This window comes from Rhipicephalus microplus, chromosome 9, assembly GCF_043290135.1.
Source record: "Rhipicephalus microplus isolate Deutch F79 chromosome 9, USDA_Rmic, whole genome shotgun sequence".
NCBI classification, from domain to species: Eukaryota; Metazoa; Arthropoda; class Arachnida; order Ixodida; family Ixodidae; genus Rhipicephalus; species Rhipicephalus microplus.
The window spans coordinates 68505435-68531358 of record NC_134708.1 but is presented as its reverse complement, the minus strand read 5'-3'; the positions used below and the strand labels follow the sequence as shown (position 1 = coordinate 68531358).

The 25924-nt window shown below is 48.1% G+C and overlaps 27 non-coding genes across 27 annotated transcripts; all 27 read left to right on the top strand.

Moving 5' to 3' along the window:
• The first annotated feature begins 276 nt into the window (after window positions 1-276).
• On the top strand, window positions 277-348 carry TRNAD-GUC (transfer RNA aspartic acid (anticodon GUC)). Its single transcript has one exon. It is a non-coding gene; the product is annotated as a tRNA-Asp (tRNA).
• Window positions 349-866: 518 nt separating this feature from the next.
• On the top strand, window positions 867-938 carry TRNAD-GUC (transfer RNA aspartic acid (anticodon GUC)). Its single transcript has one exon. It is a non-coding gene; the product is annotated as a tRNA-Asp (tRNA).
• Window positions 939-1449: 511 nt separating this feature from the next.
• On the top strand, window positions 1450-1521 carry TRNAD-GUC (transfer RNA aspartic acid (anticodon GUC)). The gene has a single exon. It is a non-coding gene; the product is annotated as a tRNA-Asp (tRNA).
• Window positions 1522-2039: 518 nt separating this feature from the next.
• Window positions 2040-2111, top strand: TRNAD-GUC (transfer RNA aspartic acid (anticodon GUC)). Its single transcript has one exon. It is a non-coding gene; the product is annotated as a tRNA-Asp (tRNA).
• Window positions 2112-4805: 2694 nt separating this feature from the next.
• Window positions 4806-4877, top strand: TRNAD-GUC (transfer RNA aspartic acid (anticodon GUC)). Its single transcript has one exon. It is a non-coding gene; the product is annotated as a tRNA-Asp (tRNA).
• A 510-nt stretch (window positions 4878-5387) lies between these two features.
• On the top strand, window positions 5388-5459 carry TRNAD-GUC (transfer RNA aspartic acid (anticodon GUC)). The gene has a single exon. It is a non-coding gene; the product is annotated as a tRNA-Asp (tRNA).
• A 517-nt stretch (window positions 5460-5976) lies between these two features.
• TRNAD-GUC (transfer RNA aspartic acid (anticodon GUC)) lies at window positions 5977-6048 on the top strand. The gene has a single exon. It is a non-coding gene; the product is annotated as a tRNA-Asp (tRNA).
• Window positions 6049-6561: 513 nt separating this feature from the next.
• On the top strand, window positions 6562-6633 carry TRNAD-GUC (transfer RNA aspartic acid (anticodon GUC)). Its single transcript has one exon. It is a non-coding gene; the product is annotated as a tRNA-Asp (tRNA).
• A 1833-nt stretch (window positions 6634-8466) lies between these two features.
• On the top strand, window positions 8467-8538 carry TRNAD-GUC (transfer RNA aspartic acid (anticodon GUC)). The gene has a single exon. It is a non-coding gene; the product is annotated as a tRNA-Asp (tRNA).
• Window positions 8539-8758: 220 nt separating this feature from the next.
• On the top strand, window positions 8759-8830 carry TRNAD-GUC (transfer RNA aspartic acid (anticodon GUC)). Its single transcript has one exon. It is a non-coding gene; the product is annotated as a tRNA-Asp (tRNA).
• Window positions 8831-9787: 957 nt separating this feature from the next.
• Window positions 9788-9859, top strand: TRNAD-GUC (transfer RNA aspartic acid (anticodon GUC)). Its single transcript has one exon. It is a non-coding gene; the product is annotated as a tRNA-Asp (tRNA).
• A 1397-nt stretch (window positions 9860-11256) lies between these two features.
• TRNAD-GUC (transfer RNA aspartic acid (anticodon GUC)) lies at window positions 11257-11328 on the top strand. Its single transcript has one exon. It is a non-coding gene; the product is annotated as a tRNA-Asp (tRNA).
• Window positions 11329-17274: 5946 nt separating this feature from the next.
• TRNAD-GUC (transfer RNA aspartic acid (anticodon GUC)) lies at window positions 17275-17346 on the top strand. Its single transcript has one exon. It is a non-coding gene; the product is annotated as a tRNA-Asp (tRNA).
• Window positions 17347-17564: 218 nt separating this feature from the next.
• On the top strand, window positions 17565-17636 carry TRNAD-GUC (transfer RNA aspartic acid (anticodon GUC)). Its single transcript has one exon. It is a non-coding gene; the product is annotated as a tRNA-Asp (tRNA).
• A 794-nt stretch (window positions 17637-18430) lies between these two features.
• On the top strand, window positions 18431-18502 carry TRNAD-GUC (transfer RNA aspartic acid (anticodon GUC)). Its single transcript has one exon. It is a non-coding gene; the product is annotated as a tRNA-Asp (tRNA).
• A 1093-nt stretch (window positions 18503-19595) lies between these two features.
• On the top strand, window positions 19596-19667 carry TRNAD-GUC (transfer RNA aspartic acid (anticodon GUC)). The gene has a single exon. It is a non-coding gene; the product is annotated as a tRNA-Asp (tRNA).
• Window positions 19668-19885: 218 nt separating this feature from the next.
• TRNAD-GUC (transfer RNA aspartic acid (anticodon GUC)) lies at window positions 19886-19957 on the top strand. The gene has a single exon. It is a non-coding gene; the product is annotated as a tRNA-Asp (tRNA).
• An 809-nt stretch (window positions 19958-20766) lies between these two features.
• On the top strand, window positions 20767-20838 carry TRNAD-GUC (transfer RNA aspartic acid (anticodon GUC)). Its single transcript has one exon. It is a non-coding gene; the product is annotated as a tRNA-Asp (tRNA).
• An 804-nt stretch (window positions 20839-21642) lies between these two features.
• On the top strand, window positions 21643-21714 carry TRNAD-GUC (transfer RNA aspartic acid (anticodon GUC)). The gene has a single exon. It is a non-coding gene; the product is annotated as a tRNA-Asp (tRNA).
• Window positions 21715-21930: 216 nt separating this feature from the next.
• TRNAD-GUC (transfer RNA aspartic acid (anticodon GUC)) lies at window positions 21931-22002 on the top strand. Its single transcript has one exon. It is a non-coding gene; the product is annotated as a tRNA-Asp (tRNA).
• Window positions 22003-22511: 509 nt separating this feature from the next.
• TRNAD-GUC (transfer RNA aspartic acid (anticodon GUC)) lies at window positions 22512-22583 on the top strand. Its single transcript has one exon. It is a non-coding gene; the product is annotated as a tRNA-Asp (tRNA).
• Window positions 22584-22799: 216 nt separating this feature from the next.
• Window positions 22800-22871, top strand: TRNAD-GUC (transfer RNA aspartic acid (anticodon GUC)). Its single transcript has one exon. It is a non-coding gene; the product is annotated as a tRNA-Asp (tRNA).
• Window positions 22872-23381: 510 nt separating this feature from the next.
• On the top strand, window positions 23382-23453 carry TRNAD-GUC (transfer RNA aspartic acid (anticodon GUC)). The gene has a single exon. It is a non-coding gene; the product is annotated as a tRNA-Asp (tRNA).
• A 516-nt stretch (window positions 23454-23969) lies between these two features.
• On the top strand, window positions 23970-24041 carry TRNAD-GUC (transfer RNA aspartic acid (anticodon GUC)). The gene has a single exon. It is a non-coding gene; the product is annotated as a tRNA-Asp (tRNA).
• Window positions 24042-24257: 216 nt separating this feature from the next.
• On the top strand, window positions 24258-24329 carry TRNAD-GUC (transfer RNA aspartic acid (anticodon GUC)). The gene has a single exon. It is a non-coding gene; the product is annotated as a tRNA-Asp (tRNA).
• A 509-nt stretch (window positions 24330-24838) lies between these two features.
• Window positions 24839-24910, top strand: TRNAD-GUC (transfer RNA aspartic acid (anticodon GUC)). The gene has a single exon. It is a non-coding gene; the product is annotated as a tRNA-Asp (tRNA).
• A 217-nt stretch (window positions 24911-25127) lies between these two features.
• Window positions 25128-25199, top strand: TRNAD-GUC (transfer RNA aspartic acid (anticodon GUC)). The gene has a single exon. It is a non-coding gene; the product is annotated as a tRNA-Asp (tRNA).
• Window positions 25200-25924: the final 725 nt, after the last annotated feature.

Genomic DNA, 25924 nt, shown 5'->3' with positions numbered 1-25924 from the left:
GTATCCCCGCCTGTCACGCGGGAGACCGGGGTTTGATTCCCCGACAGGGAGCATTAATTTTTTAGTTACCATAGGGTGGAAATAGAACCTACACTGCTATACCATTCGGCAAAATGATCTTCGTTTTCTCCATCTCCTCCAGAGTAAGCTAATATAATGTGGAAACTCTAGCGCCAGGTGTCTTTGTTTTTTTTTCCTTTCCCACTGAAACAGTCATGTCAAGCTAGAGTTGTGATCTCGCAGACAATACCGTCGTGTCTGCCGTGCATGCGCATATCCTCGTTAGTATAGTGGTCAGTATCCCCGCCTGTCACGCGGGAGACCGGGGTTTAATTCCCCGACGGGGAGCAATAATTTTTTAGTTACCATAGGGTGGAAATTCAACCTGCACTAATATATCATTCGGCAAAATAATCTTCGTTTTCTCCATCTCCCCCAGAGTAAGCTAATATAAAGGGAAAGCTCTAGCGCCAGGGGTTTTTTTTTTCTGTCCCACTGAAACAGTCATGTCAAGCTAGAGTTGTGATCTAGCAGACTATACCGTCGTGTCTGCCGTGCATGCGCATATCATCGTTGGTATAGTGGTCAGTATCCCCGCCTGTCACGCGGGAGACCGGGGTTTGATTCCCCGACAGGGAGCATTAATTTTTTAGTTACCATAGGGTGGAAATTGAACCTACACTGCTATACCATTCGGCAAAATGATCTTCGTTTTGTCCATCTCCTCCAGAGTAAGCTAATATAATGTGGAAACTCTAGCGCCAGGTGTCTTTGTTTTTTTTTTTCCTTTCCCACTGAAACAGTCATGTCAAGCTAGAGTTGTGATCTCGCAGACAATACCGTCGTGTCTGCCGTGCATGCGCATATCCTCGTTAGTATAGTGGTCAGTATCCCCGCCTGTCACGCGGGAGACCGGGGTTTAATTCCCCGACGGGGAGCAATAATTTTTTAGTTACCATAGGGTGGAAATTCAACCTGCACTAATATATCATTCGGCAAAATAATCTTCGTTTTCTCCATCTCCCCCAGAGTAAGCTAATATAAAGGGAAAGCTCTAGCGCCAGGGGTTTTTTTTTCTGTCCCACTGAAAAAGTTATGTCAAGCTAGAGTTGTGATCTCGCTGACAACACCGTCGTGTCTGCCGTGCATGCGCATATTCTCGATATTATAGTGGTCAGTATCCACACCTGTCACGCGGGAGACCGGGGTTCGATTCCCCGACGGGGAGCAGTAATTTTTTGTTACCATATGGTGGAAATTGAACCTGCACTAATATATCATTGGGCAAAATAATCTTCGTTTTCTTCATCTCCTCCGGAGTAAGCTAATATAATGGGGAAGCTCTAGCGCCAGGTGTCTGTTTTTTTTCCTCTCCCACTGAAACAGTCATGTCAAGCTAGAGTTGTGATCTCGCTGACAACACCGTCGTGTCTGCCGCGCATGCACATATCCTCGTTAGTATAGTGGTCAGTATCCCCGCCTGTCACGCGGGAGACCGGGGTTCGATTCCCCGACGGGGAGCTGTAATTTTTTAGGTACTATAGGGTGGAAATTGAACCTGCACTGCTATACCATTCGGCAAAATAATCTTCGTTCTCTCCATCTGCTCCAGAGTAAGCTAATATAATGGGGAAGCTCTAGCGCCAGGTGTCCTTGTTTTTTTCCCTCTCCCACTGAAACAGTCATGTCAAGCTAGAGTTGTGATCTCGCTGACAACACCGTCGTGTCTGCCGTGCATGCACATATCCTCGTTAGTATAGTGGTCAATATCCCCGCCTGTCACGTGGGAGACCGGGCTTCGATTCCCCGACGAGGAGCAGTAATTTTTCAGTTACCATAGGGTGGAAATTGAACCTGCACTGCTATACCATTCAGCAAAATAATCTTCGTTTTCTCCATCTCCTCCAGAGTAAGCTAATATAATGGGGATGCTCTAGCGCCAAGTATCTGTTTTTTTTTTCTCTTCCACTGAACCAGTCGTGTCAAGCTAGAGTGTTGATCTTGCAGACAACACCGTCGTGTCTGCCGTCATGCGCATATCCTCGTTAGTATAGTGGTCAGTATCCCCGCCTGTCACGCGGGAGACCGGGGTTTGATTCCCCGACGGGGAGGAGTAATTTTTTAGTTACCATAGGGTCACTCACTGCTATACCATTCGGCAAAATAATCTTCGTTTTCTCCGTCTCCTCCAGAGTAAGCTAATTAATGTGGAAGCTCTAGCGCCAGGTGTCTGTTTTTTTCCTTTCCCACTGAAACAGTCATGTCAAGCTAGAGTTGTGATCTCGCAGACAATACCGTCGTGTCTGCCGTGCATGCGCATATCCTCGTTAGTATAGTGGCCAGTGTCCCCGCCTGTCACGCGGGAGACCGGGGTTCGATTCCCTGACGGGGAGCTGTAATTCTTTAGGTACCATAGGGTGGAAATTCAACCTGCACTAATATACCATTCGGCAAAATAATCTTCGTTTTCTCCATCTCCTCCAGAGTAAGCTAATATATTGGGGATGCTCAAGCGCCAAGTATCTGTTTTTTTTCTCTCCCACTGAACCAGTCGTGTGAAGCTAGAGTGTTGATCTTGCAGACAACACCGTCGCGTCTGCCGTCATGCGCATATCCTCGTTAGTATAGTGGTCAGTATCCCTGCCTGTCACGCGGGAGACCAGGGTTTAATTCCCCGACGGGGAGCAGTAATTTTTTAGTTACCGTAGGGTGGAAATTCAACCCGCACTGCTATACCAATCGGCAAAATAATCTTCGTTCTCTCCATCTCCTCCAGAGTAAGCTAATACAATGGGGAAGCTCTTGCGCCAGGTGTCTTTGTTTTTTAGATGCGGAGCATCTAATACTCGAGGCTTGTAGTGCGGCGCCGCCCGCAAGCTTCCTCCTCCTTCTTCCACCATCTGTGCATCCCTTCCTCCTCTACGCACCGCGCGCGCTTCACTCCTCCACCATTTGTGCACCCTTCCTCCTCTACACACCGCGTGCGCTTCTTCTCTTCACGAACATTCGCTAGCTGTATAATGTTGCGCGCATGCGCCGTCACGCTTCGAGAACATCGACAGCTGACGTGCGCGCATGCGCCGTCGCGCTTCGAGAACATCGGCAGCTAACGCGCGCGCATGCGCCGTTGCGCTTCTCCCCCTTCTCGAACATTCGACAGCTGACAGTGCATGCGCCGTCGCGCTGTATATATACTCAAGGTCGGCGCTCGCTCGCTCAGTTTCCGCTCCTCGGTTGGTTTGTACGGCGCGTCGACGTCCAAGGTCGCGGTGAAATGAATTCCAACGAATCCACAAACACAATGATCGACGTCCCTTCGACCAGCGCCGCCCTTTCGCATACGTGTGTACGTGTTCAATCATTTAACACCCCCTCCTACAACCACGTTAACCAATTTAGCCATCGACCCAAGTAGGTCGCAATTTAACACCACATTTCACAACCACGTTAACCAATTTTGCCATCGACCGAAGTAAGTCGCACTTTAACACCCCGTTAACCAATTATATGCTCCGCATCCTCCTCAGTGTTCCCCCGAGGGAAGCTGCGGGCAATTTTTTTTCCTCTCCCACTGAAACAGTCATGTCAAGCTAGAGTTGTGATCTCGCAGACAATACCGTCGTGTCTGCCGTGCATGCGCATATCCTCGTTAGTATAGTAGTCAGTATCCCCGCCTGTCACGCGGGAGACCAGTGTTTAATTCCCTGACGGGGAGCAGTAATTCTTAGTTACCATAGGGTGGAAATTCAACCTGCACTAATATATCATTCGGCAAAATAAACTTCGTTTTCTCCATCTCCCCCAGAGTAAGCTAATATAATGGGGAAGCTCTAGCACCAGGTGTTTTTTTTTTGTCCCACTGAAAAAGTCATGTCAAGCTAGAGTTGTGATCTCGCTGACACCGCCGTCGTGTCTGCAGTGCATGCGCATATATCGTTAGTGTAGTGGTCAGTATCCCCACCTGTCACGCGGGAGAGCGGGGTTCGATTCCCCGACGGGGAGCAGTAATTTTTTAGTTACCTTAGGGTGGAAATTCAACCTGCACTAATATATCATTCAGCAAAATAATCTTCGTTTTCTCCATCTCCCCCAGAGTAAGCTAATGTAATGGGGAAGCTCTAGCGCCAGGTGTTTTTTTTCTGTCCCACTGAAAAAGTCATGTCAAGCAAGAATTGTGATCTCGCTGACAACACCGTCGTGTCTGCCATGCATGCGCATATTCTCGTTAGTATAGTGGTCAGTATCCCCACCTGTCACGCGGGAGACCGGCGTTTAATTCTCCGACGGGGAGCAGTAATTTTTTAGTTACCATAGGGTGGAAATTCAACCTGCACTAATATATCATTGGGCAAAATAATCTTCGTTTTCTCCATCTCCCCCAGAGTAAGCTAATATAATGGGGAAGCTCTAGCGCCAGGTGTTTTTTTTCTGTCCCACTGAAAAAGTCATGTCAAGCTAGAGTTGTGATCTTGCTGACAACACCGTCGTGTCGGCTGTGCATTCGCATATCCTCGTTAGTATAGTGGTCAGTATCCCCACCTGTCACGCGGGAGACCGGGGTTTGATTCCCCGACGGGGAGCAGTAATTTTTGAGTTACCATAGGGTGGAAATTGAACCTACACTGCTATACCATTCGGCAAAATGATCTTCGTTTTCTCCATCTCCTCCAGAGTAAGCTAATATAATGTGGAAACTCTAGCGCCAGGTGTCTTTGTTTTTTTTTCCTTTCCCACTGAAACAGTCATGTCAAGCTAGAGTTGTGATCTCGCAGACAATACCGTCGTGTCTGCCGTGCATGCGCATATCCTCGTTAGTATAGTGGTCAGTATCCCCGCCTGTCACGCGGGAGACCGGGGTTTAATTCCCCGACGGGGAGCAATAATTTTTTAGTTACCATAGGGTGGAAATTCAACCTGCACTAATATATCATTCGGCAAAATAATCTTCGTTTTCTCCATCTCCCCCAGAGTAAGCTAATATAAAGGGAAAGCTCTAGCGCCAGGGGTTTTTTTTCTGTCCCACTGAAACAGTCTTGTCAAGCTAGAGTTGTGATCTAGCAGACTATACCGTCGTGTCTGCCGTGCATGCGCATATCATCGTTGGTATAGTGGTCAGTATCCACACCTGTCACGCGGGAGACCGGGGTTCGATTCCCCGACGGGGAGCAGTAATTTTTTGTTACCATATGGTGGAAATTGAACCTGCACTAATATATCATTGGGCAAAATAATCTTCGTTTTCTTCATCTCCTCCGGAGTAAGCTAATATAATGGGGAAGCTCTAGCGCCAGGTGTCTGTTTTTTTTCCTCTCCCACTGAAACAGTCATGTCAAGCTAGAGTTGTGATCTCGCTGACAACACCGTCGTGTCTGCCGTGCATGCACATATCCTCGTTAGTATAGTGGTCAGTATCCCCGCCTGTCACGCGGGAGACCGGGGTTCGATTCCCCGACGGGGAGCTGTAATTTTTTAGGTACTATAGGGTGGAAATTGAACCTGCACTGCTATACCATTCGGCAAAATAATCTTCGTTCTCTCCATCTGCTCCAGAGTAAGCTAATATAATGGGGAAGCTCTAGCGCCAGGTGTCCTTGTTTTTTTCCCTCTCCCACTGAAACAGTCATGTCAAGCTAGAGTTGTGATCTCGCTGACAACACCGTCGTGTCTGCCGTGCATGCACATATCCTCGTTAGTATAGTGGTCAATATCCCCGCCTGTCACGTGGGAGACCGGGCTTCGATTCCCCGACGAGGAGCAGTAATTTTTCAGTTACCATAGGGTGGAAATTGAACCTGCACTGCTATACCATTCAGCAAAATAATCTTCGTTTTCTCCATCTCCTCCAGAGTAAGCTAATATAATGGGGATGCTCTAGCGCCAAGTATCTGTTTTTTTTTCTCTTCCACTGAACCAGTCGTGTCAAGCTAGAGTGTTGATCTTGCAGACAACACCGTCGTGTCTGCCGTCATGCGCATATCCTCGTTAGTATAGTGGTCAGTATCCCCGCCTGTCACGCGGGAGACCGGGGTTTGATTCCCCGACGGGGAGGAGTAATTTCTTAGTTACCATAGGGTGGAAATTGAACCTGCACTGCTATACCATTCGGCAAAATAATCTTCGTTTTCTCCGTCTCCTCCAGAATAAGCTAATTAATGTGGAAGCTCTAGCGCCAGGTGTCTGTTTTTTTTCTTTCCCACTGAAACAGTCATGTCAAGCTAGAGTTGTGATCTCGCAGACAATACCGTCGTGTCTGCCGTGCATGCGCATATCCTCGTTAGTATAGTGGCCAGTGTCCCCGCCTGTCACGCGGGAGACCGGGGTTCGATTCCCTGACGGGAAGCAGTAATCGTTTAGTTACCATAGGGTGGAAATTCAACCTGCACTAATATACCATTCGGCAAAATAATCTTCGTTTTCTCCATCTCCTCCAGAGTAAGCTAATATAATGGGGATGCTCTAGCGCCAAGTATCTGTTTTTTTTTCTCTCCCACTGAACCAGTCGTGTGAAGCTAGAGTGTTGATCTTGCAGACAACACCGTCGCGTCTGCCGTCATGCACATATCCTCGTTAGTATAGTGGTCAGTATCCCTGCCTGTCACGCGGGAGACCGGGGTTTAATTCCCCGACGGGGAGCAGTAATTTTTTAGTTACCGTAGGGTGGAAATTCAACCCGCACTGCTATACCAATCGGCAAAATAATTTTCGTTCTCTCCATCTCCTCCAGAGTAAGCTAATACAATGGGGAAGCTCTTGCGCCAGGTGTCTTTGTTTTTTAGATGCGGAGCAACTAATACTCGAGGCTTGTAGTGCGGCGCCGTCCGCAAGCTTCCTCCTCCTTCTTCCACCATCTGTGCATCCCTTCCTCCTCTACGCACCGCGCGCGCTTCACTCCTCCACCATTTGTGCACCCTTCCTCCTCTACACACCGCGTGCGCTTCTTCTCTTCACGAACATTCGCTAGCTGTATAATGTTGCGCGCATGCGCCGTCACGCTTCGAGAACATCGACAGCTGACGTGCGCGCATGCGCCGTCGCGCTTCGAGAACATCGGCAGCTGACGCGCGCGCATGCGCCGTTGCGCTTCTCCCCCTTCTCGAACATTCGACAGCTGACAGTGCATGCGCCGTCGCTCTGTATATATACTCAAGGTCGGCGCTCGCTCGCTCAGTTTCCGCTCCTCGGTTGGTTTGTACGGCGCGTCGACGTCCAAGGTCGCGGTGAAATGAATTCCAACGAATCCACAAACACAATGATCGACGTCCCTTCGACCAGCGCCGCCCTTTCGCATACGTGTGTACGTGTTCAATCATTTAACACCCCCTCCTACAACCACGTTAACCAATTTAGCCATCGACCCAAGTAGGTCGCAATTTAACACCACATTTCACAACCACGTTAACCAATTTTGCCATCGACCGAAGTAAGTCGCACTTTAACACCCCGTTAACCAATTATATGCTCCGCATCCTCCTCAGTGTTCCCCCGAGGGAAGCTGCGGGCAATTTTTTTTCCTCTCCCACTGAAACAGTCATGTCAAGCTAGAGTTGTGATCTCGCAGACAATACCGTCGTGTCTGCCGTGCATGCGCATATCCTCGTTAGTATACTGGTCAGTATCCCCGCCTGTCACGCGGGAGACCAGTGTTTAATTCCCTGACGGGGAGCAGTAATTCTTAGTTACCATAGGGTGGAAATTCAACCTGCACTAATATATCATTCCGCAAAATAATCTTCGTTTTCTCCATCTCCCCCAGAGTAAGCTAATATAATGGGGAAGCTCTAGCGCCAGGTGTTTTTTTTCTGTCCCACTGAAAAAGTCATGTCAAGCAAGAATTGTGATCTCGCTGACAACACCGTCGTGTCTGCCATGCATGCGCATATTCTCGTTAGTATAGTGGTCAGTATCCCCACCTGTCACGCGGGAGACCGGCGTTTAATTCTCCGACGGGGAGCAGTAATTTTTTAGTTACCATAGGGTGGAAATTCAACCTGCACTAATATATCATTGGGCAAAATAATCTTTGTTTTCTCCATCTCCCCCAGAGTAAGCTAATATAATGGGGAAGCTCTAGCGCCAGGTGTTTTTTTTTTCTGTCCCACTGAAAAAGTCATGTCAAGCTAGAGTTGTGATCTTGCTGACAACACCGTCGTGTCGGCTGTGCATTCGCATATCCTCGTTAGTATAGTGGTCAGTATCCCCACCTGTCACGCGGGAGACCGGGGTTTGATTCCCCGACGGAGAGCAGTAATTTTTGAGTTACCATAGGGTGGAAATTGAACCTGCACTGCTATACCAATCGGCAAAATAATCTTCATTCTCTCCATCTGCTCCAGAGTAAGCCAATATAAAGGGGAAGCTCTAGCGCCAGGTGTCTTTGTTTTTTTCCCTCTCTCCCTGAAACTGTCATGTCAAGCTAGAGTTGTGATCTCGCTGACAACACCGTCGTGTCTGCCGTGCATGCACATATCCTCGTTAGTATAGTGGTCAATATCCCCGCCTGTCACGCGGGAGCCCGGGGTTCGATTCCCCGACGGGGAGCAGTAATTTTTTAGTTACCATAGGGTGGAAATTCAACCTGCACTAATATACCATTCGGCAAAATAATCTTCGTTTTCTCCATCTCCTCCAGAGTAAGCTAATATAATGGGGATGCTCTAGCGCCAAGTATCTGTTTTTTTTCTCTCCCACTGAACCAGTCGTGTGAAGCTAGAGTGTTGATCTTGCAGACAACACCGTCACGTCTGCCGTCATGCGCATATCCTCGTTAGTATAGTGGTCAGTATCCCTGCCTGTCACGCGGGAGACCGGGGTTTAATTCCCCGACGGGGAGCAGTAATTTTTTAGTTACCATAGGGTGGAAATTCAACCTGCACTGCTATACCAATCGGCAAAATAATCTTCGTTCTCTCCATCTCCTCCAGAGTAAGCTAATATAATGGGGAAGCTCTTGCGCCAGGTGTCTTTGTTTTTTAGATGCGGAGCATCTAATACTCGAGGCTTGTAGTGCGGCGCCGTCCGCAAGCTTCCTCCTCCTTCTTCCACCATCTGTGCATCCCTTCCTCCTCTACACACCGCGCGCGCTTCACTCCTCCACCATCTGTGCACCCTTCCTCCTCTACACACCGCGTGCGCTTCTTCTCTTCACGAACATTCGCTAGCTGTATAATGTTGCGGGCATGCGCCGTCACGCTTCGAGAACATCGGCAGCTGACGCGCGCGCATGCGCCGTCGCGCTTCGAGAACATCGGCAGCTGACGCGCGCGCATGCGCCGTTGCGCTTCTCCCCCTTCTCGAACATTCGACAGCTGACAGTGCATGCGCCGTCACGCTGTATATATACTCAAGGTCGGCGCTCGCTCGCTCAGTTGCCGCTCCTCGGTTGGTTTGTACGGCACGTCGACGTCCAAGGTCGCGGTGAAATGAATTCCAACGAATCCACAAACACAATGATCGACGTCCCTTCGACCAGCGCCGCCCTTTCGCATACGTGTGTACGTGTTCAATCATTTATCACCCCCTCCTACAACCACGTTAACCAATTTAGACATCGACCCAAGTAAGTCGCAATTTAACACCTCATTTCACAACCACGTTAACCAATTTTGCCATCGACCGAAGTAAGTCGCACTTTAACACCCCGTTAACCAATTATATGCTCCGCATCCTCCTCAGTGTTCCCCCGAGGGAAGCTGCGGGCAATTTTTTTCCTCTCCCACTGAAACAGTCATGTCAAGCTAGAGTTGTGATCTCGCAGACAACACCGTCGTGTCTGCCGTGTATGCGCATATCCTCGTTAGTATAGTGGTCAGTATCCCCGCCTGTCATGCGGGAGACCGGGGTTCGATTCCCCGACGGGGAGCTGTAATTTTTTAGTTACCATAGGGTGGAAATTGAACCTGCACTGCTATACCAATCGGCAAAATAATCTTCGTTTTCTCCATCTCCTCCGGAGTAAGCTAATATAATGGGGAAGCTCTAGCGCCAGGTGTCGGTTTTTTTTCCACACCCACTGAAACAGTCATGTCAATCTAGAGTTGTGATCTCGCTGACAACACCGTCGTGTCTGCCGTGCATGCGCATATTCTCGTTAGTATAGTGGTCAGTATCCCCACCTTTCACGCGGGAGACCGGGGTTTGATTCCCCGTTGGGGAGCAGTATTTTTTGAGTTACTACAGGGTGGAAATTGAACCTGCACTGCTATACCATTCGGCAAAATAATCTTCGTTTTCTCCATCTCCTCCAGAGTAAGCTAATATAATGTGGAAGCTCTAGCGCCAGGTGTCTTTGTTTTTTTTCCTCTCCCACTGAAACAGTCATGTCAAGCTAGAGTTGTGATCTCGCAGACAATACCGTCGTGTCTGCCGTGCATGCGCATATCCTCGTTAGTATAGTGGTCAGTATCCCCGGCTGTCACGCGGGAGACCAGTGTTTAATTCCCCGACGGGGAGCAGTAATTCTTAGTTACCATAGGGTGGAAATTCAACCTGCACTAATATATCATTCGGCAAAATAAACTTCGTTTTCTCCATCTCCCCCAGAGTAAGCTAATATAATGGGGAAGCTCTAGCACCAGGTGTTTTTTTCTGTCCCACTGAAAAAGTCATGTCAAGCTAGAGTTGTGATCTCGCTGACAATACCGTCGTGTCTGCCGTGCCTGCACATATCCTCATTAGTATAGTGGTCAGAATCCCCGCCTGTCACGCGGGAGACCGAAGTTCGATTCCCCGACAGGGAGCAGTAATTGTTTAGTTACCATAGGGTGGAAATTGAACCTGCACTGCTATACCATTCGGCAAAATAATCTTTGTTTTCTCCATCTCCTCCAGAGTAAGCTAATATAATGTGGAAGCTCTAGCGCCAGGTGTCTTTGTTTTTTTTCCTCTCCCACTGAAACAGTCATGTCAAGCTAGAGTTGTGATCTCGCAGACAATACCGTCGTGTCTGCCGTGCATGCACATATCCTCATTAGTATAGTGGCTAGTATCCCCGCCTGTCACGCGGGAGACCGGGGTTCGATTCCCCGACGGGGAGCAGTAATTTTTTAGTTACCATAGGGTGGAAATTGAACCTGCACTGCTATACCATTCGGCAAAATAATCTTCGTTTTCTCCATCTCCTCCAGAGTAAGCTAATATAATGTGGACGCTATAGCGCCAGGTGTCTTTGTTTTTTTTCCTCTCCCACTGAAACAGTCATGTCAAGCTAGAGTTGTGATCTCGCAGACAATACCGTCGTGTCTGACGTGCATGCGCATATCCTCGTTAGTACAGTGGTCAGTATCCCCGCTTGTCACGCGGGAAACCGGGGTTCGATTCCCCGACGGGGAGCAATAATTTTTTTGTTACCATAGGGGGGCAATTCAACCTGCACTAATAAATGATTCGGCAAAATAATCTTTGTTTTCTCCATCTCCTCCAGAGTAAGCTAATATAATGGGGAAGCTCTAGCGCAAGGTGTTTTTTTTTCTGTCCCACTGAAACAGTCATGTCAAGCAGGAGTTGTGATCTCGCTCACAACACCGTCGTGTCTGCCGTGCATGCACATATCGTCGTTAGTATAGTGGTCGATTCCACTTCCGGCTTTCGAGCGATACGGTCGCGGAATGTTCGGCTCCGACAAAGCGGTATCAGCGGCCCGACCGGGCCGTGGTGACAGGGTTTTTGCGCCTAGCGCCGACGATTATCAGGTGAGTTTGCCCAATCTGCCTTCCGGACGCATCGCTTCGAATACCGTTTTCATGCATGGTGATCCGAGAGCCCGGCCTTACCGCGTCGAAGATTACCGGGACACTTTGGCCAAGCTTGGTGCGCTCGACGACGTTTTGGCGTTGGGGGCGTATCAAATGAACTACGTATGGGCTGTGACACTGACGAGTGCTGAGGCTGCTCGGAAGTTGCTCTCCGCCATCGATGTGAAGGTAAAGGATCGCCCATGTTTGCTCATTGACCCAAATAACCGCGAGGTTCGCTTGAAGCTTCACTGGTTGCTGCACGGCGTGACCGACGTAGACGTGCGTGTTGCCTTGACTCCCTATGGGAAAGTGTTCGAAGTGAAACGGGAGAAGTGGCGAGCACCGGGGATCACAGAAAAGGGCTCAACGACGCGGTCTGTGGGACTAAAGCTGCACTCCGACGTCAAGGTGGATGACATTCCGCACCAGCTCAAGATTGCCGGAGAGCTGACTCTCGTTGTCGTTCCGGGCCGTGCACCGCTGTGCCTACGGTGCAAGAGTACCGGTCACATACGTCGCGACTGCCGAGTACCCCGCTGCAGTCGTTGTCGCCGCTTCGGCCACGAAGACGCCGACTGCGTGAAGACATATGCCAGTGTGACTGGACCAGCGCAGGAAAGTGATGCACCGGAGCACCTCATGGACGAAGCAGACTCGGAAGAAACAGCAGGAGTTAACCCAAACTCTGCTGTGGAAGATGGGTCGTCATGCCATCAAGAAGAGGGCGTGTGTGAAGCACCAGGTAAGCCCGACGCCGGGCTTCCGTACGAAGGCGTAGGAGAAAGCAGTGAAAAGTTGGATGCAAGCAGCACCGGCGACACGTTTCTTGGCTTCGCAGACGAGACCCCCTCCGAGGCTGAACCGATGACTGGGATTGAAAGCGACAGTGGCACTGTGACGGGGAAGCGTCCCCGTGACGAAGGGAAAAAAGAAGAGGGCACCACTGCTTCCTCGCCGGACGAACCACCCGCCAAAACGACTCCCGCTCGGCGGCCTCTCATCCGGCCAAGGCCAAACATTTCGTCGGAGCGCAAGACGGCGGAAACGCCGCCTTCTCCAACTCAAGGACTGTACTGAGACAAGGCGTTCAGGAAGGAATTGCAGTTGTAAGGTAAGCGCCATGCCCCTGGGTTTTTCGTAGCCTTACAATGGTGCAAATGAAAATTAAATCCGTGTGGCCACTTTAAATGTGCGTGGCCTGGCCTCACGGAGATAACAATGTCAACTTTATCGGCTAGTAAGTGACCTCGACCTTGACATACTGGCAGTCCAAGAGACTAAAGTCCATGGCGACGATGAAACTGGGGGCATGGTGCGCCAATTCTCGCCGCGGTATTCTGTTATAGTTAGGCATGCCATAGGGACTTCTTCCGGTTGCGTTTTGTTCGTCAGACAGAGTCTGGGTGCTAAAGTAGAAGCCTCAACGTCATGTCCGTCTGGTCGGCTCATTGTTTGCGATCTTTTGTTTTCGGGATTGGAATGGCGCGTAATATGCTTGTACGCACCGACTGTCACTGACGAAAGACGCATATTTTTCGAACAACTAAAGCAGTATACCAAATGTAATAGGCTCCTAATCATTATTGGCGATTTCAACTGCGTCCTTTCAGCCAAAGACAAAACTAGCGAACGACATTACAGGGATGCAAGTACGGCTGTCTTAAGCGATACAGTAAGAGAACATGGTTTGGAGGATGTGGCTGAATGTCTCGGTGGTGGCCGGACTATGCAGTACACGCACTTTCAGGCAGCCAGCCATGCCCGACTTGATAGGGCGTACGTGAGTGTAGAATTGGTACCGCTTTGCAAGGCATACCGTGTTAACGCCGTTTCATTTAGTGACCACTGCTTGGTTAGCTTTGTAGTAGCTAGCACGAAAGAAACAAAAAGGGCCTTCGAGTGGCAACTATGGAAATTGAATTCGAATCTGCTGAGTGATGAAAAATTTATGGAGGAAGTAATGACGGAAGTTGAAAAAATGAAAGTTCGCAGTAAAAAGACGTTTAGAGTAAATTGGGAGAACTTCAAGCAGGTCGTTAAATTGAAGGCTTTGGAACGCTCGAGCGCTATAAGCAGAGAAAAGGGAGCAGAAGAAAAGCTCATGCGCAGAAACCTGGAAAAATTGCTCCTCGAAGAATGTAGAATATCGGCATGTTTCTTGAAGATATTCGCACGTTGAAAAGTAAAATTGAGCGGTTCGATGTCGAAAGATATCGCGGTGCTATGGCTCGGGCAAGAGCCGAGCGACTGATAACGGCAGAAGCACCGTCAAAAAGGGCGTTGGGCTCAGAAAAGTGGCATGCGCGTCGTAATCAGATAACAGAAATTGAACACGAGGGTGAAGTCAGCGATGTCGCAGATGTTATCGAGCGTGCTTTCTTTGAGCACTTCAATGGTCTATTCGCCGCCAGCTCAGTTGATGTCGATCGTTTAAAAAAGATTTTTTACCGCTGATGCCAAAGCTTGACAATAATGCAAAAGAATTATTGGAGGAACCCATTTCGGAAGAGGAAGTTAACAGTGCTATTGAAAGTATGCATCCCGGGAAATCGCCTGGCCCTGATGGTCTGACTTCCGCCTTTTTTAAGTGTTTCAAGTTTGAAATAACACCAGTCTTAGCCGACGTTTATAATGAGGCATTCGAGCTGAAAATATTACCCCCGTCCTTTTCATCATCTCACACTGTTCTTATACCAAAATCGGAAGACCCCGTTGCACTGCGCAAAGTAAATTCTTACCGCCCAATCTGCCTCACTAATGGAGATTACAAGATATTCATGAAAAATACTAGCTAAAAGGTTGCAAACAGTCATTACGGAGCTCGTGGGGCCACATCAGACGTGTGGCATTAAAGGTCGAACTATCCTCACGAATATACACGCAGCCCGGAGCATCCTCGAATGTTGCGACGCTATTGGTGCGCGAGTCGCAATGCTGCAAATCGACCTCAAGAAAGCTTTTAACAGGGTGCCTCATGAAATTCTGCTGTGCATCCTAGATTATGTGAATTTAGGGAAAATAACTAAAGAGGGGGTTGCCATGATGTACCGAGACTGCTCAACGCGGCTAATCGTTAACAAGGTGGTGGGGAAGCGCATCCCAGTCAAGCGGTCGGTCCGTCAGGGTTGTCCTCTCTCACCACTATTGTTTTGTTTGTACATAGAGTCCTTTTGTTTGAGTGTCATAGAGAATGACTGTGTCCGTGGGTTTAAGCTGCACGAGGTTGAAGTCCGACTGTTGGTTTATGCGGACGATATTGCCATTTTTTGCGCGGACTCTGACAGCATTGCAGATACTTTCAAATGCATTACTAACTTCTGTGCTGCAAGTGGCAGCGCTGTAAACTGGGGAAAATGCCTTGGCTTTTGGCACGGTGACTGGGCAAAAACCCCAGACAGTTTTGCCAGCATAAGGTTTGTTACGACACCGGTGAAATACTTCGGTGCCCCCCCTCGAATGCTACAAAGACCGCGACTCGTACTGGAAGAGCCAAGTGGATAACCTGCGGGAAAGAGTGAACAAGTGGAATGGCTGGAATTGGTCTATTTTTTCTAAAGCCACAATTTGCAATATGTTCTTAGTGAGTAAAATTTGGTATATCTTACAAGTCTTACATTGTTCAAGGGTGAACATCCAAAAATGTCACCGTGTGTTCGCTGTCTTTGTGTGGGAATCGTCTTGGGAAAGATCGAGTCGGACCAATTTATTTCTTCGAGTGCGAAATGGAGGACTGGGCTTGTCGCATTTGTTTTTAAGCCAGGTAGTCAATCGATTTTGTTTCTTTAGAGACGTCGACAACCCATTCCTTCGCACTGTCTGTAACTTCGCCTGGGACAACACTTGCCTAACATGGTTGTATCAACCTGCAGCGTACCTGGTGGTGTTTATGGCTTTCTCCGCGAAGTTGTACTTTCTTGTAGGTTTCTGTCAGTGCGGTTTTCACTTGAATACTTTAGTCAAGTCCGACGAAGAAAGTTGTACAAGGATCTTTGTGATGTGTTTTTACCAGTGCCTTTGTATCGGTCCCTTTACAATGTATGCTATGGCGACACTGTACTAAAGCGCGTCAAGGCGATGAAAATATCGCCAGGTGCTAAGAATTTCTTTTTTAAATTACATACCGGTACGCTGACCGTCAAAACCTGGATGGCTGCAAAGGGGTTTTACGTTCTTTGGGGCACGCATTGCATAATATGCAGAAAGGAGGAGACAATTGAGCATGTATTCATTGACTGCTGGGATGCTATCTTTCTTTGCGACGGGCTCCAGCGCACGATCAAAAAAGATTTCCCCATTGATGCACATGGCATCCGCTATTTGCAAATACAAAGTGACGATGGTACCCCATATGATATGATAATGCTTATGGCTCTTCATAGCATTTCGAAATCCAGGATGGCAGCCATGCACTTTGATGTAGATGCACGAGCACCCGCCCAGTACTTCAGAGAGTATATAAGAAATTTTGTGGATGAACAAAAGTTGCAGGAATTCGCCCCAGAATGGTTGCCGCGCGTCGAATTACTATCGACGATAAAAACATTTTAACAGATGCGTGGCCACATCATTTGAGCCACGGTTTTTACAATGTTTTGGATTGTGTTGTGTAATTATCTGTTAATATGTGTATTGTTTACGTGAGCCGAAAACAGGCAATGAAGAAAAAAGAAGTTAGTATAGTGGTCAGTATCCCCGCTTGTCCCGCGGGAGACCGGTGTTCGATTCACCGGGGAGCAGTAATTTTTTAATTACCATAGGGCGGAAATTGAACGTGCACTGCTATAATATTTGGCAAAATAATCTTCGTTCTCTCCATCTCCTCCAGAGTAAGCTAATATATTGGGGAAGCTCTAGCGCCAGGTGTCTTTGGTTTTTTTCTCCCACTGAAACAGTCAGGTCAAGCTAGAGTTGTCATCTCGCAGACAACACCGTCGTGTCTGCCGTGCATGCGCATATCCTCGTTAGTATAGTACTCAGTATCCCCGCCTGTCACGCGGGAGACCGGGGTTCGATTCCCCGATGGGGAGCCGTAATTTTTTAATTACCATAGGATGGAAATTGAACGTGCACTGCTATAATATTTGGCAAAATAATCTTCGTTCTCTCCATCTCCTCCAGAGTAAGCTAATATATTGGGGAAGCTCTAGCGCCAGGTGTCTTTGTTTTTTTTCTCTCCCACTGAAACAGTCATGTCAAGCTAGACTTGTGATCTCGCAGACAACACCGTCGTGTCTGCCGTGGACGCGCATATCCTCGTTAGTATAGTAGTCAGTATCCCCGCCTGTCACGCGGGAGACCGGGGTTGGATTCACCGACGGGGAGCAGTAATTTTTTAGTTACCATAGGGTGGAAATTGAACCTGCACTGCTATACCATTCGGCAAAGTAATCTTCGTTCTTTCCATCTTCTCCAGCGTAAGCTAATATATTGGGGAAGCTCTCACGCCAGGTGTCTGTTTTTTTTTCTCCCACTGAAACAGTCATGTCAAGCTAGAGTTGTCATCTCGCAGACAATACCGTCGTGTCTGCCGTGCATGCGCATATCCTCGTTAGTATAGTGGTCAGTATCTCCGCCTGTCACGTGGGAGACCGGGGTTCAATTCCCCGACGGGGAGCAGTAATTTTTTAATTACCATAGGGTGGATATCGAACGTGCACTGCTATAATATTTGGCAAAATAATCTTCGTTCTCTCAATCTCCTCCAGAGTAAGCTAATATATTGGGGAAGCTCGAGCGCCAGGTGCTTTTTTTTCTCTCCCACTGAAACAGTCATGTCAAACTAGAGTTGTGATCTCGCAGACAACACCGTCGTGTCTGCCGTGGACGCGCATATCCCCGTTAGTATAGTGGTCAGTATCCCCGCCTGTCACGCGGGAGACCAGGGTTCGATTCCCCGACGGGGAGAAGTAATTTGTTAGTTACCATAGGGTGAAAATTGAACGTGCACTGCTATACGATTCGGTATTATTCTTCGTTTTCTCCATCTCCTCCAGAGTAAGCTAATGTAATGGGGAAGCTCGAGCGCCAGGTGCTTTTTTTTCTCTCACTGAAACAGTCATGTCAAACTAGAGTTGTGATCTCGCATACTATACCGTCGTGTCTGCCGTGCATGCGCATATCCTCGTTAGAATAGTGGTCAGTATCCCCGCCTGTCACGCGAGAGACCAGGGTTCGATTCCCCGACGGGGAGAAGTAATTTGTTAGTTACCATAGGGCGGAAATTGAACCTGCACTGCTATACCATTCGGCAAAATAATCTTCGTTTTCTCCATCTCCTCCAGCGTAAGCTAGTGTAATGGGGAAGCTCGAGCGCCAGGTGCTTTTTTTTCTCTCACTGAAACAGTCATGTCAAACTAGAGTTGTGATCTCGCAGACAACACCGTCGTGTCTGCCGTGCATGCGCATATCCTCGTTAGTATAGTAGTCAGTATCCCCGCCTGTCACGCGGGAGACCAGGGTTCGATTCCCCGACGGGAAGCAGTAATTTTTTATTTACCATAGGGAGGAAATTGAACGTGCACTGCTATAATATTTGGCAAAATTATCTTCGTTCTTTCCATCTTCTCCAGCGTAAGCTAATATATTGGGGAAGCTCTCACGCCAGGTGTCTGTTTTTTTTTCTCCCACTGAAACAGTCATGTCAAGCTAGAGTTGTCATCTCGCAGACAATACCGTCGTGTCTGCCGTGCATGCGCATATCCTCGTTAGTATAGTGGTCAGTATCTCCGCCTGTCACGTGGGAGACCGGGGTTCAATTCCCCGACGGGGAGCAGTAATTTTTTAATTACCATAGGGTGGATATCGAACGTGCACTGCTATAATATTTGGCAAAATAATCTTCGTTCTCTCAATCTCCTCCAGAGTAAGCTAATATATTGGGGAAGCTCGAGCGCCAGGTGCTTTTTTTTCTCTCCCACTGAAACAGTCATGTCAAACTAGAGTTGTGATCTCGCAGACAACACCGTCGTGTCTGCCGTGGACGCGCATATCCCCGTTAGTATAGTGGTCAGTATCCCCGCCTGTCACGCGGGAGACCGGGGTTGGATTCACCGACGGGGAGCAGTAATTTTTTAGTTACCATAGGGTGGAAATTGAACCTGCACTGCTATACCATTCGGCAAAGTAATCTTAGTTTTCTCCATCTCCTCCAGAGTAAGCTAATATAATTGCTTGAGCGCCAGGTGTCTTTGTTTTTTTTTCTCTCCCACTGAAACAGTCATGTCAAGCTAGACTTGTGATCTCGCAGACAACACCGTCGTGTCTGCCGTGGACGCGCATATCCTCGTTAGTATAGTGGTCAGTATCCCCGCCTGTCACGCGGGAGACCGGGGTTGGATTCACCGACGGGGAGCAGTAATTTTTTAGTTACCATAGGGTGGAAATTGAACCTGCACTGCTATACCATTCGGCAAAGTAATCTTAGTTTTCTCCATCTCCTCCAGAGTAAGCTAATATAATTGCTTGAGCGCCAGGTGTCTTTGTTTTTTTTTCTCTCCCACTGAAACAGTCATGTCAAGCTAGAGTTGTGATCTCGCAGACAACACCGTCGTGTCTGCCGTGCATGCGCATATCCTCGTTAGTATAGTAGTCAGTATCCCCGCCTGTCACGCGGGAGACCAGGGTTCGATTCCCCGACGGGAAGCAGTAATTTTTTATTTACCATAGGGAGGAAATTGAACGTGCACTGCTATAATATTTGGCAAAATTATCTTCGTTCTTTCCATCTTCTCCAGCGTAAGCTAATATATTGGGGAAGCTCTCACGCCAGGTGTCTGTTTTTTTTTTCTCCCACTGAAACAGTCATGTCAAGCTAGAGTTGTCATCTCGCAGACAATACCGTCGTGTCTGCCGTGCATGCGCATATCCTCGTTAGTATAGTGGTCAGTATCTCCGCCTGTCACGTGGGAGACCGGGGTTCAATTCCCCGACGGGGAGCAGTAATTTTTTAATTACCATAGGGTGGATATCGAACGTGCACTGCTATAATATTTGGCAAAATAATCTTCGTTCTCTCAATCTCCTCCAGAGTAAGCTAATATATTGGGGAAGCTCGAGCGCCAGGTGCTTTTTTTTCTCTCCCACTGAAACAGTCATGTCAAGCTAGAGTTGTGATCTCGCAGACAACACCGTCGTGTCTGCCGTGCATGCGCATATCCTCGTTAGTATAGTAGTCAGTATCCCCGCCTGTCACGCGGGAGACCGGGGTTCGATTCCCCGATGGGGAGCCGTAATTTTTTAATTACCATAGGATGGAAATTGAACGTGCACTGCTATAATATTTGGCAAAATAATCTTCGTTCTCTCCATCTCCTCCAGAGTAAGCTAATATATTGGGGAAGCTCTAGCGCCAGGTGTCTTTGTTTTTTTCTTTCTCTCCCACTGAAACAGTCATGTCAAGCTAGACTTGTGATCTCGCAGACAACACCGTCATGTCTGCCGTGGACGCGCATATCCTCGTTAGTATAGTGGTCAGTATCCCCTCCTGTAACGCGGGAGACCGGGGTTGGATTCACCGACGGGGAGCAGTAATTTTTTAGTTACCATAGGGTGGAAATTGAACCTGCACTGCTATACCATTCGGCAAAGTAATCTTAGTTTTCTCCATCTCCTCCAGAGTAAGCTAATATAATTGCTTGAGCGCCAGGTGTCTTTGTTTTTTTTTCTCTCCCACTGAAACAGTCATGTCAAGCTAGAGTTGTGATCTCGCAGACAACACCGTCGTGTCTGCCGTGCATGCGCATATCCTCGTTAGTATAGTAGTCAGTATCCCCGCCTGTCACGCGGGAGACCAGGGTTCGATTCCCCGACGGGAAGCAGTAATTTTTTATTTACCATAGGGAGGAAATTGAACGTGCACTGCTATAATATTTGGCAAAATTATCTTCGTTCTTTCCATCTTCTCCAGCGTAAGCTAGTATATTGGGGAAGCTCTCACGCCAAGTGTCTGTTTTTTTTTCTCCCACTGAAACAGTCATGTCAAGCTAGAGTTGTCATCTCGCAGACAATACCGTCGTGTCTGCCGTGCATGCGCATATCCTCGTTAGTATAGTGGTCAGTATCTCCGCCTGTCACGTGGGAGACCGGGGTTCAATTCCCCGACGGGGAACAGTAATTTTTTAATTACCATAGGGTGGATATCGAACGTGCACTGCTATAATATTCGGCAAAATAATCTTCGTTCTCTCAATCTCCTCCAGAGTAAGCTAATATATTGGGGAAGCTCGAGCGCCAGGTGCTTTTTTTTCTCTCCCACTGAAACAGTCATGTCAAACTAGAGTTGTGATCTCGCAGACAACACCATCGTGTCTGCCGTGGACGCGCATATCCTCGTTAGTATAGTGGTCAGTATCCCCGCCTGTCACGCGAGAGACCGGGGTTGGATTCACCGACGGGGAGCAGCAATTTTTTAGTAAATATAGGGTGGAAATTGAACCTGCACTGCTATACGATTCGGAAATATTCTTCGTTTTCTCCATCTCCTCCAGAGTAAGTTAATATAATGGAGAAGCTCGAGCACCAGGTGTCTTTGTTTTTTTCTCTCCAACTGAAACAGTCATGTCAAGCTAGAGTTGTGATCTCGCAGAGCACACCGTCGTGTCTGCCTTGAATGCGCATATCCTCGTTAGAATAGTGGTCAGTATCCCCGCCTGTCACGCGGGAGACAGGGGTTCGATTCCCCGACGGGGAGCAGTAATTCTTTAGTTAACATAGGGTGGAAATTGAACCTTCACTGCTATGTCATTCGGGAAAATAATCTTCGTTTTCTCCATCTTCTCCAGAGTAAGCTAATATATGGGGGAAGCTCGAGCGTCAGGTGTCTTTGTTTTTTTCTTTTCCACTGAAACAGTCATGTCAAGCTAGAGTTGTGATCTCGCATACTATACCGTCGTGTCTGCCGTGCATGCGCGTATCCTCGTTAGTATAGTGGTCAGTATCCCCGCCTGTCGCGCGGGAGACCGGTGTTCGATTCCCCGACGGGGAGCAGTAATTTTTTAGTTACCATAGGGCGAAAATTTAACCTGCACTGCTATACCATTCGGCAAAATAATCTTCGTTTTCTCCATCTCCTCCAGAGTAAGCAAATGTGATGGGGAAGCTCGAGCGCCAGGTGCTTTTTTTTCTCTCACTGAAACAGTCATGTCAAACTAGAGTTGTGATCTCGCAGACAACACCGTCGTGTCTGCCATGCATGCGCATATCCCCGTTAGTATAGTGGTCAGTATCCCCGCCTGTCACGCGGGAGACCAGGGTTCGATTCCCCGACGGGGAGAAGTAATTTGTTAGTTACCATAGGGTGAAAATTGAACGTGCACTGCTATACGATTCGGTATTATTCTTCGTTTTCTCCATCTCCTCCAGAGTAAGCTAATGTAATGGGGAAGCTCGAGCGCCAGTTGCTTTTTTTTCTCTCACTGAAACAGTCATGTCAAACTAGAGTTGTGATCTCGCATACTATACCGTCGTGTCTGCCGTGCATGTGCATATCCTCGTTAGTATAGTGGTCAGTATCCCCGCCTGTCACGCGAGAGACCAGGGTTCGATTCCCCGACGGGGAGAAGTAATTTGTTAGTTACCATAGGGCGGAAATTGAACCTGCACTGCTATACCATTCGGCAAAATAATCTTCGTTTTTTCCATCTCCTCCAGAGTAAGCTAATATAATGGGGAAGCTCGAGCGCCAGGTGTCTTTGTTTTTTTTCTCTCCCACTGAAACAGTCATGTCAAGCTAGAGTTGTGATCTCGCAGACTATACCGTCGTGTCTGCCGTGCATGCGCATATCCTCGTTAGTATAGTGGACAGTATTCCCGCCTGTCACGCGGGAGACCAGGGTTCGATTCCCCGACGGGGAGAAGTAATTTGTTAGTTACCATAGGGCGGAAATTGAACCTGCACTGCTATACCATTCGGCAAAATAATCTTCGTTTTTTCCATCTCCTCCAGAGTAAGCTAATATAATGGGGAAGCTCGAGCGCCAGGTGCTTTTTTTTCTCTCACTGAAACAGTCATGTCAAACTAGAGTTGTGATCTCGCATACTATACCGTCGTGTCTGCCGTGCATGTGCATATCCTCGTTAGTATAGTGGTCAGTATCCCCGCCTGTCGCGCGGGAGACCGGTGTTCGATTCCCCGACGGGGAGCAGTAATTTTTTAGTTACCATAGGGTGGAAATTGAACCTGCACTGCTATACCATTCGGCAAAGTAATCTTAGTTTTCTCCATCTCCTCCAGAGTAAGCTAATATAATTGCTTGAGCGCCAGGTGTCTTTGTTTTTTTTCTCTCCCACTGAAACAGTCATGTCAAGCTAGACTTGTGATCTCGCAGACAACACCGTCGTGTCTGCCGTGGACGCGCATATCCTCGTTAGTATAGTGGTCAGTATCCCCGCCTGTCACGCGGGAGACCGGGGTTGGATTCACCGACGGGGAGCAGTAATTTTTTAGTTACCATAGGGTGGAAATTGAACCTGCACTGCTATGCCATTCGGGAAAATAATCTTCGTTTTCTCCATCTTCTCCAGAGTAAGCTAATATATGGGGGAAGCTCGAGCGTCAGGTGTCTGTTTTTTTCTTTTCCACTGAAACAGTCATGTCAAGCTAGAGTTGTGATCTCGCATACTATACCGTCGTGTCTGCCGTGCATGCGCGTATCCTCGTTAGTATAGTGGTCAGTATCCCCGCCTGTCGCGCGGGAGACCGGTGTTCGATTCCCCGACGGGGAGCAGTAATTTTTTAGTTACCATAGGGCGAAAATTTAACCTGCACTGCTATACCATTCGGCAAAATAATCTTCGTTTTCTCCATCTCCTCCAGAGTAAGTTAATATAATGGAGAAGCTCGAGCACCAGGTGTCTTTGTTTTTTTCTCTCCAACTGAAACAGTCATGTCAAGCTAGAGTTGTGATCTCGCAGAGCACACCGTCGTGTCTGCCTTGAATGCGCATATCCTCGTTAGAATAGTGGTCAGTATCCCCGCCTGTCACGCGGGAGACAGGGGTTCGATTCCCCGACGGGGAGCAGTAATTCTTTAGTTAACATAGGGTGGAAATTGAACCTTCACTGCTATGTCATTCGGGAAAATAATCTTCGTTTTCTCCATCTTCTCCAGAGTAAGCTAATATATGGGGGAAGCTCGAGCGTCAGGTGTCTTTGTTTTTTTCTTTTCCACTGAAACAGTCATGTCAAGCTAGAGTTGTGATCTCGCATACTATACCGTCGTGTCTGCCGTGCATGCGCGTATCCTCGTTAGTATAGTGGTCAGTATCCCCGCCTGTCGCGCGGGAGACCGGTGTTCGATTCCCCGACGGGGAGCAGTAATTTTTTAGTTACCATAGGGCGAAAATTTAACCTGCACTGCTATACCATTCGGCAAAATAATCTTCGTTTTCTCCATCTCCTCCAGAGTAAGCAAATGTGATGGGGAAGCTCGAGCGCCAGGTGCTTTTTTTTCTCTCACTGAAACAGTCATGTCAAACTAGAGTTGTGATCTCGCAGACAACACCGTCGTGTCTGCCGTGCATGCGCATATCCCCGTTAGTATAGTGGTCAGTATCCCCGCCTGTCACGCGGGAGACCAGGGTTCGATTCCCCGACGGGGAGAAGTAATTTGTTAGTTACCATAGGGTGAAAATTGAACGTGCACTGCTATACGATTCGGTATTATTCTTCGTTTTCTCGATCTCCTCCAGAGTAAGCTAATGTAATGGGGAAGCTCGAGCGCCAGTTGCTTTTTTTTCTCTCACTGAAACAGTCATGTCAAACTAGAGTTGTGATCTCGCATACTATACCGTCGTGTCTGCCGTGCATGTGCATATCCTCGTTAGTATAGTGGTCAGTATCCCCGCCTGTCACGCGAGAGACCAGGGTTCGATTCCCCGACGGGGAGAAGTAATTTGTTAGTTACCATAGGGCGGAAATTGAACCTGCACTGCTATACCATTCGGCAAAATAATCTTCGTTTTTTCCATCTCCTCCAGAGTAAGCTAATATAATGGGGAAGCTCGAGCGCCAGGTGTCTTTGTTTTTTTTCTCTCCCACTGAAACAGTCATGTCAAGCTAGAGTTGTGATCTCGCAGACTATACCGTCGTGTCTGCCGTGCATGCGCATATCCTCGTTAGTATAGTGGACAGTATTCCCGCCTGTCACGCGGGAGACCAGGGTTCGATTCCCCGACGGGGAGAAGTAATTTGTTAGTTACCATAGGGCGGAAATTGAACCTGCACTGCTATACCATTCGGCAAAATAATCTTCGTTTTTTCCATCTCCTCCAGAGTAAGCTAATATAATGGGGAAGCTCGAGCGCCAGGTGCTTTTTTTTTCTCTCACTGAAACAGTCATGTCAAACTAGAGTTGTGATCTCGCATACTATACCGTCGTGTCTGCCGTGCATGTGCATATCCTCGTTAGTATAGTGGTCAGTATCCCCGCCTGTCGCGCGGGAGACCGGTGTTCGATTCCCCGACGGGGAGCAGTAATTTTTTAGTTACCATAGGGTGGAAATTGAACCTGCACTGCTATACCATTCGGCAAAGTAATCTTAGTTTTCTCCATCTCCTCCAGAGTAAGCTAATATAATTGCTTGAGCGCCAGGTGTCTTTGTTTTTTTTTCTCTCCCACTGAAACAGTCATGTCAAGCTAGACTTGTGATCTCGCAGACAACACCGTCGTGTCTGCCGTGGACGCGCATATCCTCGTTAGTATAGTGGTCAGTATCCCCGCCTGTCACGCGGGAGACCGGGGTTGGATTCACCGACGGGGAGCAGTAATTTTTTAGTTACCATAGGGTGGAAATTGAACCTGCACTGCTATACCATTCGGCAAAGTAATCTTAGTTTTCTCCATCTCCTCCAGAGTAAGCTAATATAATTGCTTGAGCGCCAGGTGTCTTTGTTTTTTTTTCTCTCCCACTGAAACAGTCATGTCAAGCTAGAATTGTGATCTCGCAGACAACACCGTCGTGTCTGCGGTGCATGCGCATATCCTCGTTAGTATAGTAGTCAGTATCCCCGCCTGTCACGCGGGAGACCAGGGTTCGATTCCCCGACGGGAAGCAGTAATTTTTTATTTACCATAGGAAGGAAATTGAACGTGCACTGCTATAATATTTGGCAAAATTATCTTCGTTCTTTCCATCTTCTCCAGCGTAAGCTAATATATTGGGGAAGCTCTCACGCCAGGTGTCTGTTTTTTTTTC